General features: G+C 39.7%; 1 protein-coding gene across 4 annotated transcripts in view; it reads left to right on the forward strand.

Annotated features, from left to right (window-relative positions):
• TFEC (transcription factor EC) overlaps positions 1-18188 on the forward strand; it is a 189657-nt gene that overhangs the window by 7296 nt on the left and 164173 nt on the right. The window contains exon 1 of one of the 4 annotated variants that reach the window (XM_075929356.1): positions 1735-1753. The exons of the other annotated variants lie outside the window; for them this stretch is intronic. The gene's annotated coding sequence lies outside the window, so the exon portion shown is untranslated. Of the gene's footprint in view, positions 1-1734; positions 1754-18188 lie in introns of those variants that run through there. 4 annotated transcript variants of the gene reach the window in all.

Genomic DNA, 18188 nt, shown 5'->3' on the forward strand with positions numbered 1-18188 from the left:
ATGGCTCCTATTCAGCTTTGGAGCTGGACTAAGGATCTAGCCCAATGTTTGCATAACTTTATTTCAGGATGTTATGTTGACAAGAAGTGAAACTGTACTGAAAGCCCTCATCAAACATCTATGAGGTATGGGTCTCGGGGATAAGAAATTGTGCATACTTTTTTTTTCTTTGTGGGCTTGAAAATCATGAGAGAGTGACTCAAACTCACATTGTATTTATGTGACTTAATAAAACACCATCAAATAGTTCCGTAGTAATTGTAAGCCAGTTTGATAAACCTGTGCTGCAGCATGGGACAATGTAAAGTACCACTGGAAAATGACTATAGCTTATAGTTCAGAAGTATCATTATAGATCCTTTTTTAGGATCTAGAACAATGCAGAGAAAGGGAAAAATATCAGCTTATCACTGAATGCTTCCTTAAGCTTAAAACATGAAGTATGGGATCTAAAAATTGTTACTTGCAGTTACTTCATAACTGCTTTGCAAAAATTTCAAAGTAAAACAAAAAACAAAAAACAAAAATGTGAATTTTGCTGCAAACTTTGATTCGGGTTTTTATTGTTTCACTGCAAATAGTTAAGGCCAAATTCTGGCATCGTCCCTACATGTATTTTCATTAGAAAGTGTGAAATTTCTATCAGAATTCAGGGGGGCAAATGTTACTTAATATTTAAGTTAAAGTGTCCAGACAGTGAGCTGCTTTGAAGACCTTACCATCTAAATAAAGATATGTTTTTACACATGCATACAGAACATGGAGCTAGAGCCTAGGAGAAAATAAGAAAGGTTTAAAATAAGGAAATTTTGTGATTGTTTAGACAGTACTGCATGTGCACTGAGAAATCTATTAGTTGTGAATTTTGTTTTATTTCTTCATCCTAAACTATCATTTTGCCTAGAATCTGATGGCAGAATACCTGGCAGAACCCATCTGAATCTATTCATTTGTTCCTGCTTTAGAAGAAAAGAGCATGGTTTGGGGAGGGAAAAAAAAAAAAAGGAACATATTCCATGCAAAAATCCATCATTTTCTGGTCTTTCCTACCAGGCTCAGCAAAATGCTCTGTGTACCTTAGCTGATGACAACTCAGTTGCTACAATAACAGTTTTGCTAACCCTTCACGTTCAGAAATCATGAGTCCCTAAATAATCATGGGATTGGTTTACATATGAGATTTTTAAAAGATAACACAACTTTGAGATTTCTTTTTGTTTACTGCTGATTACTATTTTTATTATTTTTGAGCCCTTACGGTTCAAGTTTGATCACACCCTTCAAAACAAATCACTCCCATTCACCGAAACAGCAATGGTACTTTCCCTTAAGTACAGCTTTCTGAATCCTTTCTCCATATCTCAGACTTAATTAGGTTTCTGTTTAGGTTCTTATTCCCAGAAGAGCAAGTACAGCTCCTTATAGTAGAAGTTCTCTCTCTCATTCATAAGGACAAACAGGCCTATCTCTTTGCATCAATATTCACACTTGCATAAGCTCTTTGAAAGCAGATTTCCATTTTTAATGGTTTTAATTAGCATTTACGGAAAACTGGTTTCATATGATATAAAGTGACAGATTTAATTCGTTAAGTGGCTAATAATAAAATGTGAATTGATTTGTTTCAATAGAGTTTAAAAGGCTTCTGCTCAATGGGGCCTCCTTGTTAATTCATTAAGCATGCTTTGGACCTTATGGAGATTTTTTTATTTAATTAACAGATGACTCCCAGGAGATAGTGCCCTCCACAACCGTAAGTGATAAAGACAGTAATTCAAAACCTATTTATAGGTCTTTGTTTTAATTTACTCTAAAGGGGGATTTTTTTAAAAAAAAAAAACCCTACACAAGATCACTGTAATACAGCAACAGCTATTGAAGTCCTGGAACAAACACACATATTATGGAAAGATGGTCTTGCAGTTAAAGCACAGGTCTGGGCATTGAGAAATCATGGTTAAGTTCCTGGCTCAGGCACTGAGTTTTTTATGATCTTGGGCAACTCACTTTAGGCAAATTTTTTAAAAATAGACACTTATTTTGGATGCATCACTGTGTAGGATCCTATCTTTAGACGTCTGGAGTCTATATTTCTGAAGTTCTGAGCACCTACAATTCCATACAGTCAATGGGAGCTGTAGAAATTCAGTACATATGAAAACGAAGCCCAGAATGGGAAGGTGTCACCTGAAGCATGAAAACTCATTAAAAACAATTTGGCTACTAACTCTATATCTTATTTTTTCCATCTAAACAATGAGAATAAATATAGTTACTTAACATCTCAAGGACATACTGTGAAGATTTATTCAGTATAAGTGTCTTAGGAATTAACCCACCAGCTTCAAAATTCTGATTAGTTCAAAAAGCATTTGCCCGTTAACTCAGGAATATTAACTGACCAAATCACATTATTCGAGTGCTCTGCTTTCTAAACCGGCTACTCATGGAATACAGACTCAAGTTAAAGAATTTGGACCTTATTTTTCAAAGCTCTTCTCTGGAATTGTCCCAAGTTACCTCAGGTACTACCTTATACTACATTGTCATGATCTTCCATGGGAGCTATGTTCTATGAGTGCCGTGGAACTGTTATACTCAAGAGAAAAACGTTCACATTTTGGAGGGAGGGAGGGAGGGAGGGAAGGAGGAAGAGAGAGAGAGAGCTTTCTTGACAACTGGCTATGGAATTCTCTTATAGGAAATAAGAACCCCCATGAATATCACTGACTTCAGATCCATTATTGGCAATTCTTAAATCAAGAGAGGATGTTTTTCTAAAATATGTGTTCATGTTCAACAGAGAATAATTAGGAAAGTTCTACAGTCTGTTATGCACAAAGAAGACCATAGTGGTCCCATTCTACCCTTTATAATCTATGCATTGGATCAAATAGTTAAATCCATTCTTTTGACCTGATCTTCACAGAATAATAAAGCAAAAATAAAACAAATCCCCGCAATGAGTAGATGATAGAGACTGAGGTAATGTCTTTTAGTTTTAGGGTGGTGGAATACCGTGGTATAAATGTCTAGACAGAGTAATGTTTGAGATCTTTGATTGGAAAACATTTAGGATATGTCTATACTATGGAATAAGCAGAGATCAACAAACCGTGGCGAAATCCACTCAACAGCCCCGCACCATGCATGCGCTAGACCCGCACTGTGCATGCAAGCCCCGCTGGTGAACGGGGCGACCGGCTGAAATCTACTCACTATGGGCGAGTAGATAAATGGGTTTGTCGATCCCTGGGGATAAGGATGAATTAAGATATGCAACTTCAGCTATGTTAATTGCGTAGCTGAAGTCTAAGTACCTTAACTCGACTTTTGGCGCTGTCCACACTACAGAAAGTCAAATGGAGAACATTCTCCCTTCAACTTCCCTTATTGCTCTTGGAAGTAAGACTACCAGAGTGCCCCTCTCAGTTTGAATTCACGTGTCTTCACTAGACCCACTGATTCGAACCCTGGAAGATTGACAGCAGCAGCTTTGATCTTCTCTATAGTGTAGACATACCTTTACTGATATGCACAGTATTATTATCCTCAGCTGGATTTATTTTTTGGTATCATGCACTATATATCATCCAATTTCTGCATGAGATGAGGCAGGGTCCTGAGGAAAAAATATTATGTGATTCCACAATTAAAGACTGTACTTGATTTCATAATTAAAGACTATATCCTAATGCATTTGCATCAGGGAGTGCAGTTAGTGTTGCATGACAATCTTCCCTGAGGGTCCGTCTACACAGCATCCTAAACTCAAAATAAGATACACAATTTGTGCTATGCAAATTGCATATCTTATGTCGATTGAATTTTGAAATAGCATATTTTAAAATTTGACACGTCTACACAGCCCCAAATTTAAAAATAACGCGCTATTTTGAGACATCCATTAACCCTTGTGGAACGAGGGTTACAGGGATGCCGAAATAGCGCATGACCTATCTCAAAATAGCAGGTATCCTGAAATAGCCCCGCTGTGTAGACATACCCTAACATTAGGGCAGTTTATCTTGCAAACTTAATATATTTTGCATATTGTTTTTTGGAATGGATTTTCCTGCTTTTTTAAATAAATAAAGATTTGAAATGCAATCTTGTTACTATAAGAATGCTTTGTTTCTCTGAGTGTGCAACTCTGAGCACTGAATGAGGCAGATCTCCTCAAGGCTTGCCTCCTTCAACAAAAATATTAAGGCCATGATCAAAATCCTTTGAAGTCAATAGAAAGATTTCTGCTTGACTGCAGTGGGCTTTGGAACAGCCTGTAATAAAGCACACAAAATGCTCTTCTAGCCCTGCCTTCTTCAGAGCTCTACTACACAGAGCTCTATGGTAATGATGGCTAATCTTTTTTTAAAATGGCAACTATTGTTTGTATTTGTTTCAGGAAGGTTTGGTAGAAATCTTCCCAATAGCTAGTAGGGCTCAGAATCTTGTGCTTTCTATGGGCTTTAATGACATTTTCTCGCTCCTTTGTTTCTGGTGATTCTATGAAAGCTGCTGGTGTTCAATATGATTAATCGGAAAATTCTGTATTTTGGTGCTGAGATCAGGGATTGCTATTATTCACTGTAAAGTTACATATAGTTAGCAAAGGTTGGAGATTGTTCTTCTCCTTTGTTGGTTATTTTATTCTGTATTGGATGGCAAATGTAGAGGATTGTTCTGGAGGACTGCTGCTTCCTCAGATAAAATGCCAGCAGTGTCCTTCCTCTATTCCACTGTTCCTAAGTTTTATTTTATACATGCCGGTTTAGTTTTCATTTAATTTTATTCAGTTGAATTCGATTGTGCTTTAGAGATTTTTAGCACCTGTTGGTTGGATTTTTTTTGTGTTGCATTTCTAAGTCATGGATTATAGAAAAATTCATCGCTCGAGACTATCAATGGCTTTTTTCTTTTAAGAAAGCATTTATTTTTCCTTTTGAGGATTGCTTTTAGGATTTGTCACAGTATTATTGGTGATACATCTTTATTGTTGTTAATTTGTAGGTAATTTATTATTTCCGTCAATATAAAATATTTAAAAGGAAAATCTTTTAAGGATGGGCAATTAAGCTGCAATGATTTTAATATATGGTGTAGGGGCTGCTTATGGTCATATCGAAGACAGTTGGCTGATGCATGAGATATTAGGAGGGAACTTTTATCTTCTGAAGGTTTGTTTTCCACAAGAAAAGTTTAATAGAGCTCCTTGAGAAATCAACATTTTTACAACCATTTTTATTTTAAAATTTTGCAGTGTTTTTTTTTCCTCTTCAAAACAATTATTTTCATGAAAACATTTTCCAGAAATTCAAAATCCAGGAAATGTCAGTATCCTATAGAATGTACACACATTCTTAACTTTTAAGTTCCAACAACTTCAGCTTTGGGCAGAAAGTTAGGCATGTGTTTAAGCATTTGTTGAAGCAAAGCCTGAATTTCTAGGATATGAAAGGGGCCTATCCAGGAGTAAATAATTCCCTCACAAGAAAAAAAAAAAAAAACTTTGCTAAGGTTTTGGACACCAGAAGTTGAAAGTATATTACCTATCAAGAACACTAGAGTTACAAAAACAAAACAGAGCAGACCTTAGAAAATTGAGTAGTTCAGAGTTAATTGCACTGCTTACACAAGGCATCTTGGACTCTGTCCATTTAGGAATGCCTTGAGAATGCCAGAAACTTGTACTACTTCATCCTTCCCAGTGACTTAATTTTCTCAATGACTATCCCAGAATACCTTTCTTGCATTTTATTGTATTAGGACTGTCAAATGATTAAAAAATTAATCATAATTAATCATGAGATTAAAAATAATCACACTGTTAAAATAATAGAATACCAATTTAAATTTATTATAAATATTTGGGATGCTTTTCTACATTTCCAAATATATTAAAACACAGAATACAGAGTGTAGAGTGCACAATTTATAGTATTATTTTATTACAAATATTTTGCCATCAACAAGTTGAAGCATAAAGGAGCTTATGAATGGTTAGCATTTTTGGCACATAAATACTTTGCAATGCCAGCTACAACAATGAAATATGAATGCCTCTTCTTACTTTCAGATAACATTGTAAATAAGTAGTGGGCAGCATTGGCTATGTCTAGACTGCAGGCTCCTTTCGGAAGAAGCTTTTCTGGAAGAGATCTTCTGGAAAAGCTTATTTCGAAGGAGAACGTCCACACAGCAAAAGTGCAAGGAAAAAGCAATGTGGTTTTTCAAAAGATAGCATACCCACTAATTGGACACTATATCACATTTAAGTTGTGAATAGTATGGATGGAGTGGCCACCAGGGCACCTGTGTTATTTCCTGGAGGCCTCTTCTTTCGAAAGAACTCCCTCTTCTGCGTCCACACACAGTTTTTTCCGTAAAAGCTTTTTTGGAAAAAGGCTTCTTCTTTGTAGAAAGAAGTTTACTGCTGTCAGAAAAAATCCTCCATTCTTTTGACTTTCTGTCGAAAGAACGCAATAGCCGTTTTTCAGGAAAAACGCTGCAGTGTAGTCATACCCCTTATCTTCCATAAATGGAAACAAACTTGTTAGTTTTACTGATTAGCTGAATGAGAGGTATGACAGAGTGGATTTCTAGTTACTAAAGTTTTACATTATTTTGGATTTGAATGCAGCTGTGTAAAAAATTCTATGTTTGTAAGTTGTATTTTCATGATAGAAATACCACTACTGTACTTGTACGAGGTAAATTGAAAGATAGTATTTATTATGTTTTTCGTTTTACAGTGCAAATGTTTGTAATTAAAAATAATAAAGTGAGCCCTGTACACTTTGCATTCAGTGTTATAAGTGAAGTATATCTGAAAATGTAGAAAAACATTGAAAAATATTTATATTACATTTAAATTGGTATTCTATTATTGTTTAACAGTGTGATTGAAACTGACATTAATCACAATTAATTTGTAATGGATTTAATTTGTTTTTAATTAAACATTTGAATTAACTTCGATTAATTGTTAGGCCTAAATGTTTTATTGCTTTATGGGACTATATAATGAACGTTGAAGTAGAGCTTCCTGGGATTTTTTCAACAAAATATTTTTTGTCAGTAAAAGCAGATTCACTCAACCCACAATTATTCACAGTGGAGTGACCACATGTCCTTATTTTATTGGATCAGACCTGATATTCAGGGCTTTTTCTCAGGGCATGTCTACGCTATACACTACTTATCGATATGGCTGTGTCAATACAGTCATATTGCTAAAAATTAGGCAGTGTTAATGCTGTTTGTCAGCATTTTATGACAAAAACCTCCACCGCCCACAAGCGGCATTTGCTTGCTGATAGGAGTGCTTCTGTCCTGATTTTTCACACTTGCCATCTGATTACCCTAGTTCATGGGAAAGGGTTAGTTCTGATAAATTTTCCATTCTGAAAATATTTGAATATTGAAATGGTCAAATCATCCCAAATTAACATTTTTTAAATAAAATACTTTCATTTTCAGGTCAAATGGCTTTTTTATTTCAAATTTTAATTTATAGTCTTTTTTAAAAAAGTAAACAAAATCAAAATCAAAACATTTTAATTGACTCGATCTGAATTCTTTTTCAAAATATCAAGTGTGTGGAAAATGTTGAAATTTCATCCTGATTCAGTATGGTGACTTTAAAAAAAATCTCCTAAAATCTCATAGGATGGAAAAACACTTCCCTCCTGGTTTTACATAAAAGAATACTAATGCCTTGGCTAGACATATATAATAAAACTTCATTACGGTCTGGATCCTGTGCGGTATTCTGAGAGTATTCTGATCTATAGGCAGTGATCAGAACCTCTGAGAGTTGTGCTGAAGATCCTGCAACCACCCAAATGTTATATTCTTCATATGCCTGGAATAATATTTATTCTAATTTTTCCATCCATGTGCAAAATAAATGTTGTTTTGTGAACCAAGGCATGTGCAGATATGCACCGCCAGTAGAAACACATGCTGCCCACGGTGGGTGGCTGAGGGCACTCTGCTAATCAGCTGAGTGGCACCAGAATCTCTTGGGTGGCAGCCCAAGTGCTCAGCTTACAGGGAATGCTGGACTGAAGTGAGAAACAATCTCACTTTCATGAGTAAAATAAGAGTATTAATAGCATATAATATTGCATATGCACAAGTATGAAACAAATGATAAAATCAATATGTACATATTTTTTATAAACTTCTTATAAAGTTGGGGAGATGGTAGGCTGTTTTCGGGGGGCAGAGTTAAGTAGTTTAGGTATCCTGCTCCTGCTTGAGATGTGTAACCTTAACTTTGCTATTCCTGGGTTTCTAATGTCAATCTTATGGTGATAAGGTGGGGCTGAAGTTCTTGACAGTAATATACAGTTAAGCCCCTGACATGTGCCTATAATTGTAGCTTCATCTAAATGAAGTTTTTTGTGTTTGTTGTTATTTCCTTCATTTTCAAATAGTTCTCCGAAGGTGATATAGTGAGCACTGCACACTTCGTATTCTGTGTTATAAGTGAAGTATACCTGAAAATGTAAAAAAACATTGAAAAATATTTATAATACATTTAAATTGGTATTCTATTATTGTTTAACAGTGTGATTAAAACTGGCAATCACAATTAAAATGGAAGAATGCCGAGGGGCATTATTTTTATTTTATTTTATTTGCATTCACTGGCAGCCAGCTGCTCTTCCTCCCCATGCCTCCCACTCACCTGCAGCCCTGCCGATCAACTCCTTCAGCTCCCTCCCAGTGCCTCTCACCTCCTGTGGATTAGCTGTTCCACAGTGTGCAGGAAGCACTGCAGGAGAAGGAGGAGTGAGGCAGGGTGTGCTTGGAAGAGGGAGCAGAATGGAGAGGCAGGACAGGGCAGAGTGAGGATGGGAGAAGGCCGGTGGGGGACTTGGGGAAAAGAGGTGGGGGAGGTGGGGCCTGAGATAGAGTGGGGGCAGAAAGGGATACAACGGGATGGGATTTTGGGGATGGGGTGGAGGGGGGATGGGGCTAGGGTGAAGCAGGGGCAGAAAGAGATTGGGCTGGGGGAAGGGGTGAAGTGGGTGCAGGGTCTGGGATGAAATGGAAGCCATAGGAACTTGGCAGTGAGAGGTTGCTGAGGGCATTGGAGGCTGAAAACATCAGAAAGGGCTAATTGGGGGAACTGAGGAGCAGCTCACCACTGCAGGAGAAGACATTAGAGAAGCATTTTCAGTTCTCTTACGTCTGTAGCCAATGGAACTTGGTCTTTAGCAGCAGGACACCATCCAGACATGAGGGGAGCTTTTCTACAGGGCATAAGGAATCTGTCAGTAGCAAAGAGTTCAGGGGCAGGAAGGGGGCAGTTGAGTAGATTGAAGTGCAAAAGATGGGAAAGGAAAACCACTAATGTTTCCTTACACTGTCCACCATATGAACCTTCTGTGGTATGTCAGAGAGGAGGCTCACTCTAGCAGAGTCTTACAGGGCCTGAGAAAGTTTAAACACATGTGAGACTGGGGAGAACCGATGTCTTAACATGGAGAAAATTGGGAAAGTAGAGGGATATTTCCCCTTGCTGAGTTATGCTGGAGGGAGAATCCCCACCAGGCATTAGTCAGTCAACCATGTGAACCTCTGAGAGGAAAAGTTCTCCTTTTCTATTTACAAGCACCGCTCATAGTCTGGTTACACTTTAGCTTTTTTTCCCTTGCAGACATTATGCTCAGAGATGAAGGCCTGGATCCACAAAATGACTTATGCACATAGAAAATCACTGGACTTTACAAAGCCTGAATGAGGCTTCCTGTATAATACATTGGGAAGGACACATCTCTGAGAATAGGAGCCAACATTCTTGTGAGAGAGTTGCCTAATCTAGCCAATGGGCGATGTTGACAAGATGAGTGTATCTTAAGTCCCGATGCTCTCACATAGTTCAGACTGAGCTGTAGGGAGATGTTTGTCATCTGCAGCCAAGAACCCTCTCCTGGAGTCAGGCAGCTTAGGCGTCTGAGGCCAGTCTGCACTAGGGGGCAAAGTCGAACTAAAGTATGCAATTCCAGATACATGAGTAGTGTGGCTTGAATTGGCATGTCTTAGTTCAATTTACCATGGTATTCCCTACCGCAGGTGGTCGACAGGAGAAATTCTCCTGTTGACTTCCCGTACTCCTCATGACCCAATGGTGACCCGGGGTTGACTGCCTCATGAACAGCAGTTGATTTAGTGAGTCTTTACTAGATCCGCTAAAACTACCTCCAGGAGATCGATTTTCACAGTGTGTAGACAAGGCCTAAGCCATTTTTGCAACTCCACACAAAAGAGCTGAGGGAGGGGAGGAGGAGGAAGCCATTTCAATATGAGATATTTTGTTGTACATCTCTCTCAATCTCTCCCTCTGAAGCCATTATTAAATAATTAAACATTAATTGGCCAGTAAGTGAGAATCACCCTATAGTCCAGTGGCTAGTACATGTATCTGAGAGCTGTGAAACCCAAGTGCCAAATTCCTTCATGACATCAAACATAGGGGGCAACTGAACTGAAGTATCCCACATGATCCCAGGCTAATGGCATTAAGGAAGCCTCATCTTTCTGTTTCATAGGGTATGTCTACACTACCCCGCTAGTTCGAACTTTTTTTTAAATGCCGGCTAGTTTGGCCTTGTGGAACGAGGTGTACATCTAGTTCGGATTAGGAAGCCTAATCCGAACTAGCTACTCCGTGCCGTGTGTAGCCGCGTGGCACGGAGTCCGAACTAGCTGGCATTTAAAAATGGCGCCGGCCGGCTTCATGCAAATGAAGCCCGGGAAATTCAAATCCCGGGCTTCATTTGCAAGTGCGGATGACTACATTACCCCTGCTAGTTCGAACTAGTGGGGTAGTGTAGACATACCCATATAGCGCTTCAAAAACAGTTTAGGATTGGTGGTTCTCAGTCATATACAATGCCAGTATCAGAAGAGAGAATTAAACCCAGCTTCCGTAATTCCTAGTTTGTCGGGACTCACTGACTTGACTACACTGCCCAATATGTCATTTTCCTTCATAAATGCATTTGAGATTTCAGTGTGGAGCTGCCCTGTGTATTTTTCATTTGAGGACACAATTTAAAAATTATCTCCCATGTGAATTTAGGGGTAAATTGGACATCACTTCAGCCAGTGTGAAAATATCAGGAGAATCTTTGTTTGATATATGGTTTGGCTCACCTCCACTAATATTAGTGTTCTTTTGTTTTATAACTGGAGATGTCTATTTTTGTGACTGAGAATGACTATGCCATTTTTTTGCTCTTTTATTTTATTTAAGAGGAATAGAAATGTTGTCCTGTCCAGCTCTGTTAGTGGAGTTGTGATGGATATAATTTTGAAGTATGGCAACTTGAACACTGTTTTTTTTGTTTTTTGTTTTTTTCCCCCCAGAATATTTAATGGTCACTGCCCTCTTTTTAGCTGGGTTAATCATACCCCTCAGACACACTAGAGCCTAGAGCCACTAAAAATAACATACTTTTTGTAGACCTTTTCACAAAAACTGAAGGTTAGGAATTTTTTTCAAAATTTCAGTGAAAAAGTATAATCAAATTGTCATCTTTTATCCATTTCTATCATAGGGCTAAATGGTGAAATCCTGGCCCCGACCCTGATGACTCTGATTTCACTGCAAATAGAATTTGAGCTCTAAGCATTCAGTTGCTCTATTCTTTTATTTCAAGTGTTTGCCTTATTTCTCTCTAGCCACTAGGTGTCTCTCTACCCATGTTATTAGGAAGTTATTTTTTATTTGAGACTCTCTTGTTTTTGTTTTACCTTGTCTTGCTACATTTCAATTCTGTGTCTCTGTACATTTTACTCTTGTGCGTTCTTTTTTAGAGCAGTGATTTCATCCCCAGCCCCCTCCACTTCACCTATGTGTGAACTGCAGACATGGTCAGTGATCCTTTTTACCCAGATGAGGTTACAGTTAATGATACAACTTTTGACCCTACTTAGATTCTAGCACCATGGTCACCACTGTGTTATTTGCTTACCTGCACAGTGGCAGCTCATTTCATATTGTTTCCTACTCCACTGGCCATTTGCACTTCCCATTTGATAGCTAATGGAACTAGTTGTATTGCTTTTCAGTAGAGCCCTGGAAATCCATGGATATCCACAGGTATCTGCAACTGCTGATGTGGCTGCAGATATTCACAGCTAATTTTTGTGGATATGGATGTGGATACAAATTTTGTATCTAGGACTCTGAAACTTTGAGGATATCTGCTTTATATCAACAGGTATCTGTAGCTCATTTCTTTTTCCGGATACGCATGTGGATACAAAATTTGGTATCTGTTTGGGGTTCTACTTTTCAGCTTGCCTGCTCCATTCCAGAGCTGTGGTGACACTGAATTCAACACAGGGCATAGGGAATGCTGAATTCCTCTGAGAACTCTAACTGTGTACTAGAGATATGTCTATACCGCAACAAGCTTGAGACTAGGCTCAAGTCAAACACCACTTGTGTCGAACACTGCAATTGCACAAATCCAAGGCTCGGATTCAGGGTCCCAGGACCCTGGAGGGTTGTATGAGCTTGAGTAAGGACAGGACCCAGGACCTGAGCTCTTATGCTTTACAGTGAAGACACAGCCCTGCTTGATTTGTGTCCTGGGAGTCAGCAGGAAGTATCCCACTTTTCTGTTGGGCAACTTGCTTTGCCCTCTCTATTCTAATAATCTGCAATCCATTGTATTGAAAATGGAAGCCACTCTCCCCCTTTGGAAAGGACAGCAGCTCTGGTCAGCAGTTACTCATTGTCTTCTGATCACTGACCTGGGTTTGCAATCAACAGTGACCTGATCATGCTCCTAGATTTACAATTGAGAGTGAATTGATCAAGTTATTTGCAAAGAAAGCTGCTTGGCAGTCACTGAAGTTTTCTGACAGTGCACTATGGTGCACCTAGCGCTAAAGTGGCCCAATTTTGATGTGGTGGAGAGGGGAGATGCTGGGAATTCTGGATTATGGTTACTTATACTTGTGTCTGTGCATTTCACTGTGGATGCTAGAGCTCTAGGTTCGAGCCTGGGTTACAAAAATTTTAACATAGGGTTAAAACACTGGAACCTCAAGCCCAGAGGTCCCTAATACAAGTCATCTGACTCAAGTCCCAGTAATCCAGGGTTTACATTGCAATGTAAACATAACCTAGTTGTTGTGCCTTGCTGGAGGAAGGGCCAAATGGGGAGTAAGTATCTTATCCCAGCTCCTTTGTCATCTAGGGGAATGCATCTATCCTTTATCCTCCCATAAGCAGCTATGGTAGTCATGTAACAATCTCACTCCTGCTTTTCACTAAACCATGATGAAAGCACTCTCAGAAAGAACTCACCACTGTTCTCCTCCTCTCCTAGGCATTGGACCATCAATCCGAAAGGGCTTCTCCAAGGCCACAAGGCCTGATATGTCACATGGGAAGATGTTCAGAATTTCTCCAAAAAGGCTGTTGGAACTGAGATAGAACAGAGGTGGGCTGAAAGGATTTGTAAATTCAGAAGTAAGGAAAAAGTAATGACCAGATTCTTAGCTCTTGATACTGTCTGTTCCACAGCCCTACAGCACAAAGAAACCACAAAGCTGCCCTAATGTGGTAACCAGAGATTTTCCCCAACAAAGGAGAATCTAGGAGGCACAAATGTTAAACAATTTGACTACAAACCTCTTCCTCACTCATTGTTTGTCATGTTATTTCACTGGTTATTTTCACTGGTCTTGTCATAAAGACTCACGGACTAGAAAGGATCTGAATTTATGAGGAACAAACTGGAAAAAATAACTCCTGTCCCTATCCCCTCCCCTTTGAAAAAAATGAAATTAGTAATAAAAAAAAAGCTGCCTCCTGTTCCTTTTTGTTATTAGTCAGTCTTTTTTAGGGTGTGGTTTTTCTGTTGAAAAGATGTTTGGAGATTTTTGCATACAAACCACTATTTCAGCCCTTGTACAGGCTTAAAGGCATATTCAACTGATTATTGGAAACTAACACACTAGAAAGGAGGTGGACAATGTGCACTGGTGGGTTAAGTGCACATTGCTTTGTTTTCTTTCCCCTTAGATCTAAGTTTTGTTATTGCTGGAATCATGCTCTTTATTGTCACATTAAGTCCCTCTGGTGATGGTGATGTGCCATGAAACCACTGGAGGTTGCAAACCCTCAGTCAGTGTTTACCATTGTTCAAGGGCGTGTATTAGCTGCAGGATGAAAGGTCATTCAGACTACTTCTTTTTTTGGTTTATTATTTTGGTTGGTTTTTGTTTTGGTTTGCCCTCTCTGCCCCCACCCTCTGGTGCTGCTCATCTGCACAGTATGAACTTTTTACCTGATGCCCTAAGAGTCAAAACATGCTGCTAGAATGTTTCCGGTTTGAGACCTACTGGCGCCGTTTTGGAATCCTTTTTGCATTCCCTGAGCGCAGCAGATGCAGAACTGCTCTACTCTACTGATCTCCCACCCACAGCAGCACTTACAACCGAGTAAGAGCAAAAGCCTAAAGCTTTATACAGCTTACTGAGTTTTCAGAAAAGTCAAGGTATTGCAAGATTAGTTCTAGTTCCACTTGCCTGCTTTAGGTTTCTAATATTCCAGCTTTGTTTCCAGCCTCCCACACTCTGTTGCAGAGGGCTTTTTCAGGAAGGTGGGAAAGGCTTAAAATGATATTTGTGATCATGCCAGAATTTACTGTGATCTTACCTTGAAGAGCCATTAAAACTCAAATAATCATGACTCCTGCTGTTAACTCAGTCTACTGTAAATGGGCCTATGTAACTGTTATATCCCTTTTGAAAGAACAGGTAGTACCTTCCTTAATTGGGACTCTCTGTTCTGGCAACATCCATGGTCTGGCAGAACCATAGATGTTCCTGGACCACAGAGCTCAGGTATAGGGAGTCTAGCTGTGGGGCAGGAGCGTGATGGAGTAGGGGGGAAGGAGCAACGACACAGCTGGGAGCCCCATGTTGAGGGATGGGGCGGGAGGTGGGGGGCAGTGCAGCAGGGAGATTTGGCTGCAGTGGCTGGGCAGTAGTGTAACCCACATACCTAGTGGCTGTGGTTCACTGTCCCATGTTGTGGCACTTAGGTCCCTTACAGGGAGAGATAAGAATGAGGGAGCTTTACAGCCTAAGCTGAGCGCCAGCTGGCTTTATAGATCAAGCTGTAGAGGTTCCTACACTAAGCTCTAGAAGTCCTAGGTTCAAATCTGCCTGGTTGAAGTTACAGCTAGCAACAGCCAGGGAACTGTGGCCCCAGCCGTGCAGTTCCTGCCCTGGTGGCAGCCAGGGAACTCTGGCTCCAGCAGTAGTGGGGCCACACAGCAGCAGGGCTGGGCTAGAGCCCTAGCTGGGGGCGTGTGGGGGGGGGAGGGGTCAGTGTTAAGCATGGGCCATGAGGGAAGGAGCCTCCCCTCATTTAGAACCTGTCAGGTCCTGAGGGTGCTGGACCAGGGAGGTCCAACCTGTAACACAGTTAGAGGGTGTTTGTTGGGGGGGGGGGGAGGAGAGGGATTGTTACAGCTTCCTTTTTGAAATATAAGAATTTTTTTACTGTAAGGATTTCTATTTTTTACTGCTTTGATTGCTTAAATATTTTCATGGAAAAAAGCATACAAGATTCTTAATTGCTTCCTAAATTGGGTAGCTTCTATATCTTAGGCAGAGAATTAAATTATTGCGTTCTTCTTGTAGATCTGTGTCTTATTAATCTTCCAGATAAAATGAACTCTGGAGTGAAAATCATTAATCACAACATCTTAATAACACGCACTTCAAAAGAAGTATATGCCCTTTCAGATTAAAAAGATTCTATCTGTGAAGCCAATGCTTAATGCAACATACTGGGGACATCTAGTGGCAGAAAGCTAAAATAGTCAAGATACTGTAAAGTTTGCTGAGGATTCTTCTTACTCATTATCGTTGAGAGAGAATCAAGATCCACATTATTTGCACCAAATTTTGCTCTAACTTAAAACCCCATATTATTTACTTCCAGACAATAGAAAAAACATTCTGAGTTTTTGTATGATAGTGTTAGTAAAAATCAACTCATTGTACATGCCTTTAAGTAACACATTTTAAATATTTAAATTTAGTTTTAGACACATGGTTCTATTTCATACCCTTCACCAGAAATGCTGTATATTCATCAGCAAGTAAATTCACCTCTGAGTCTCAGATTCCTCATCTGTAAGAAAGGGAGGACAATATTAACCCAATTTCCTAAAGTGCTTTGAGATTCCTGGATGGAAGATGCTCATATAGGGTACATCTAGACACCGGCGCTATTTTGGGATACTTCCAGTATTCCGAAAGAACGTTTTACATGTCTTGACAGCACGCCCGTTAAAATATTTTTCAACCCCAAATATGGTGTTCAGTTAGACCTTAAGCATGTGGCCAGGCTGTATTAGAAGTGTAAATGGGACTTCTTTCACAGGAAAATCTGGCATTGAAGTTAATTTGCAACTAAGTTTATTATTTATTATTATTGAACGTACCCTTTCATTAGCTGTGATGGTAGATGAAACATTATCAATGTAATTTGATTTTTGGGACCATTGCATCAAATTCTAATCTCTCAATCTGTTTCTCCCCTATCACTAGAGTATCTAGTCATTGGCCCTACTTTCTGAGTCTATCCTGAGTAATTCTGACTCTCCCACTCTCCCACTCTTCATTCTGAAGAGGTATATTGGCTCCTGACATCTGCTACTAGGAGCTCTGCACAGGGCTGGCATATTCTGAGATTGGTCAGGATTTCAAAAATTCTGTGGAAGCTCTTTCAGCAATGTGGCTGCCTGTGGCGTTGCTACTCTCTGAAAGAGAAAGTTGACCATGAGGGTACAAAAATGTCCTCTTTGGGTGGAATAATCGCTTGGGGCTTGCCAAGAGCTGTACTCTGTCGAATGTGCCCTCGATTGCTTTAGTACCCCTGCATGTATGAAAGAGTAATTTGGGCCTCAGTAGGTCTTTCGTTCTCACCTGCCAGCCCTCTTTGAGACTGCTCTGTTACTATGTGCCTGGCTGTCCCTCAGCTGGGATGCTAACATCCAAAAGGCTGGGAAGTCAAGACACTTTCCAGTGCCCTTTCTCCTATATATGGTGGTATGGCAAGACTACTCAACACATGGCCCGTGGGCCTCATGTGGCCCGCAGCTCACTTGTTTGTGGTCCGTGGTGCAGTTTGGGTTTACACAAGGCTCAACATGTGGCCCACAGGTGGGATCTTTCGAACATGGCCTCCGCTGGGCACATGTTCCACAACGTCGAGGAATCTTCCAGGTTGGCTGAGCACTGAAAGATCCAAGTGGACAGGCTGGCTGGAACAGACGAGTACAGGGTGTCAGCATTTCTAGCCCCCAGGAAAGAGGTGCCAGGAACACTGGGTCATTATGTGAAAGAAGCTATTTGCATATGTTTGTATATACATTTGCATGTATATGCAACCACACTTAAGTTGCGGTCCTCAGCATGTACTGTATCATTATGGCCCCTGGGACTTCCAAAGTTGAGTAGCCCTGCAGTATGGTGTTACTGGCTCTGTCCATTGGCAAGGAGGATGGGCATCCATGTTTGCATTTGTATTGCATCTATACAACAGCCACTCCGGGGATGAAGCCTTCCTCAAAATTTAGCTTCCCCATTGGGACCACAACAACTGGTTGAACCATGGCCTAGAAAGCTAGGCAGAACCATAGGCTTTTGGCTGAGGATTTGGTCTGTGGAATGAAATGGCTCTCAGAATATTCTTTCATTCTGGCCACTAGTAAACAAGAACTGTATCATATTGGAAGGAATTTTAAAAATGATTAAACAGCTGAAGAGATTTAATATGTAGAGTGTGTCCCAAGTAGGGAGAGATGTTATAATAATTTTGAAGTGCTATATCAGAAAGTGTAAATAGCGAGGAATTGTTTAGGGTGACTAAGGAGGTATATCTAGAGTAATGATTTGAAATTAAACAAAGCAAATTTAAGCTGCCTACCTAGGGGCAATTATAAATTCTCCAGCTTTTACTACAGTAACAAACTCATATTCTGCATACCTCTCCTAAGTGAAGAAAAGACTATACATCACCAACAATTGAGATCTTACAATAATGTGTGAACTGCCGTTATAATATGACCACAACCTTGTCAAGTAATACTTAATATTCATCTGCTGTCTCCTCAGATATCCCACTTCATTCTCCT

The sequence above is a fragment of the Pelodiscus sinensis genome, chromosome 1 (assembly GCF_049634645.1).
Source record: "Pelodiscus sinensis isolate JC-2024 chromosome 1, ASM4963464v1, whole genome shotgun sequence".
In the NCBI taxonomy this organism is placed as follows: domain Eukaryota; kingdom Metazoa; phylum Chordata; order Testudines; family Trionychidae; genus Pelodiscus; species Pelodiscus sinensis.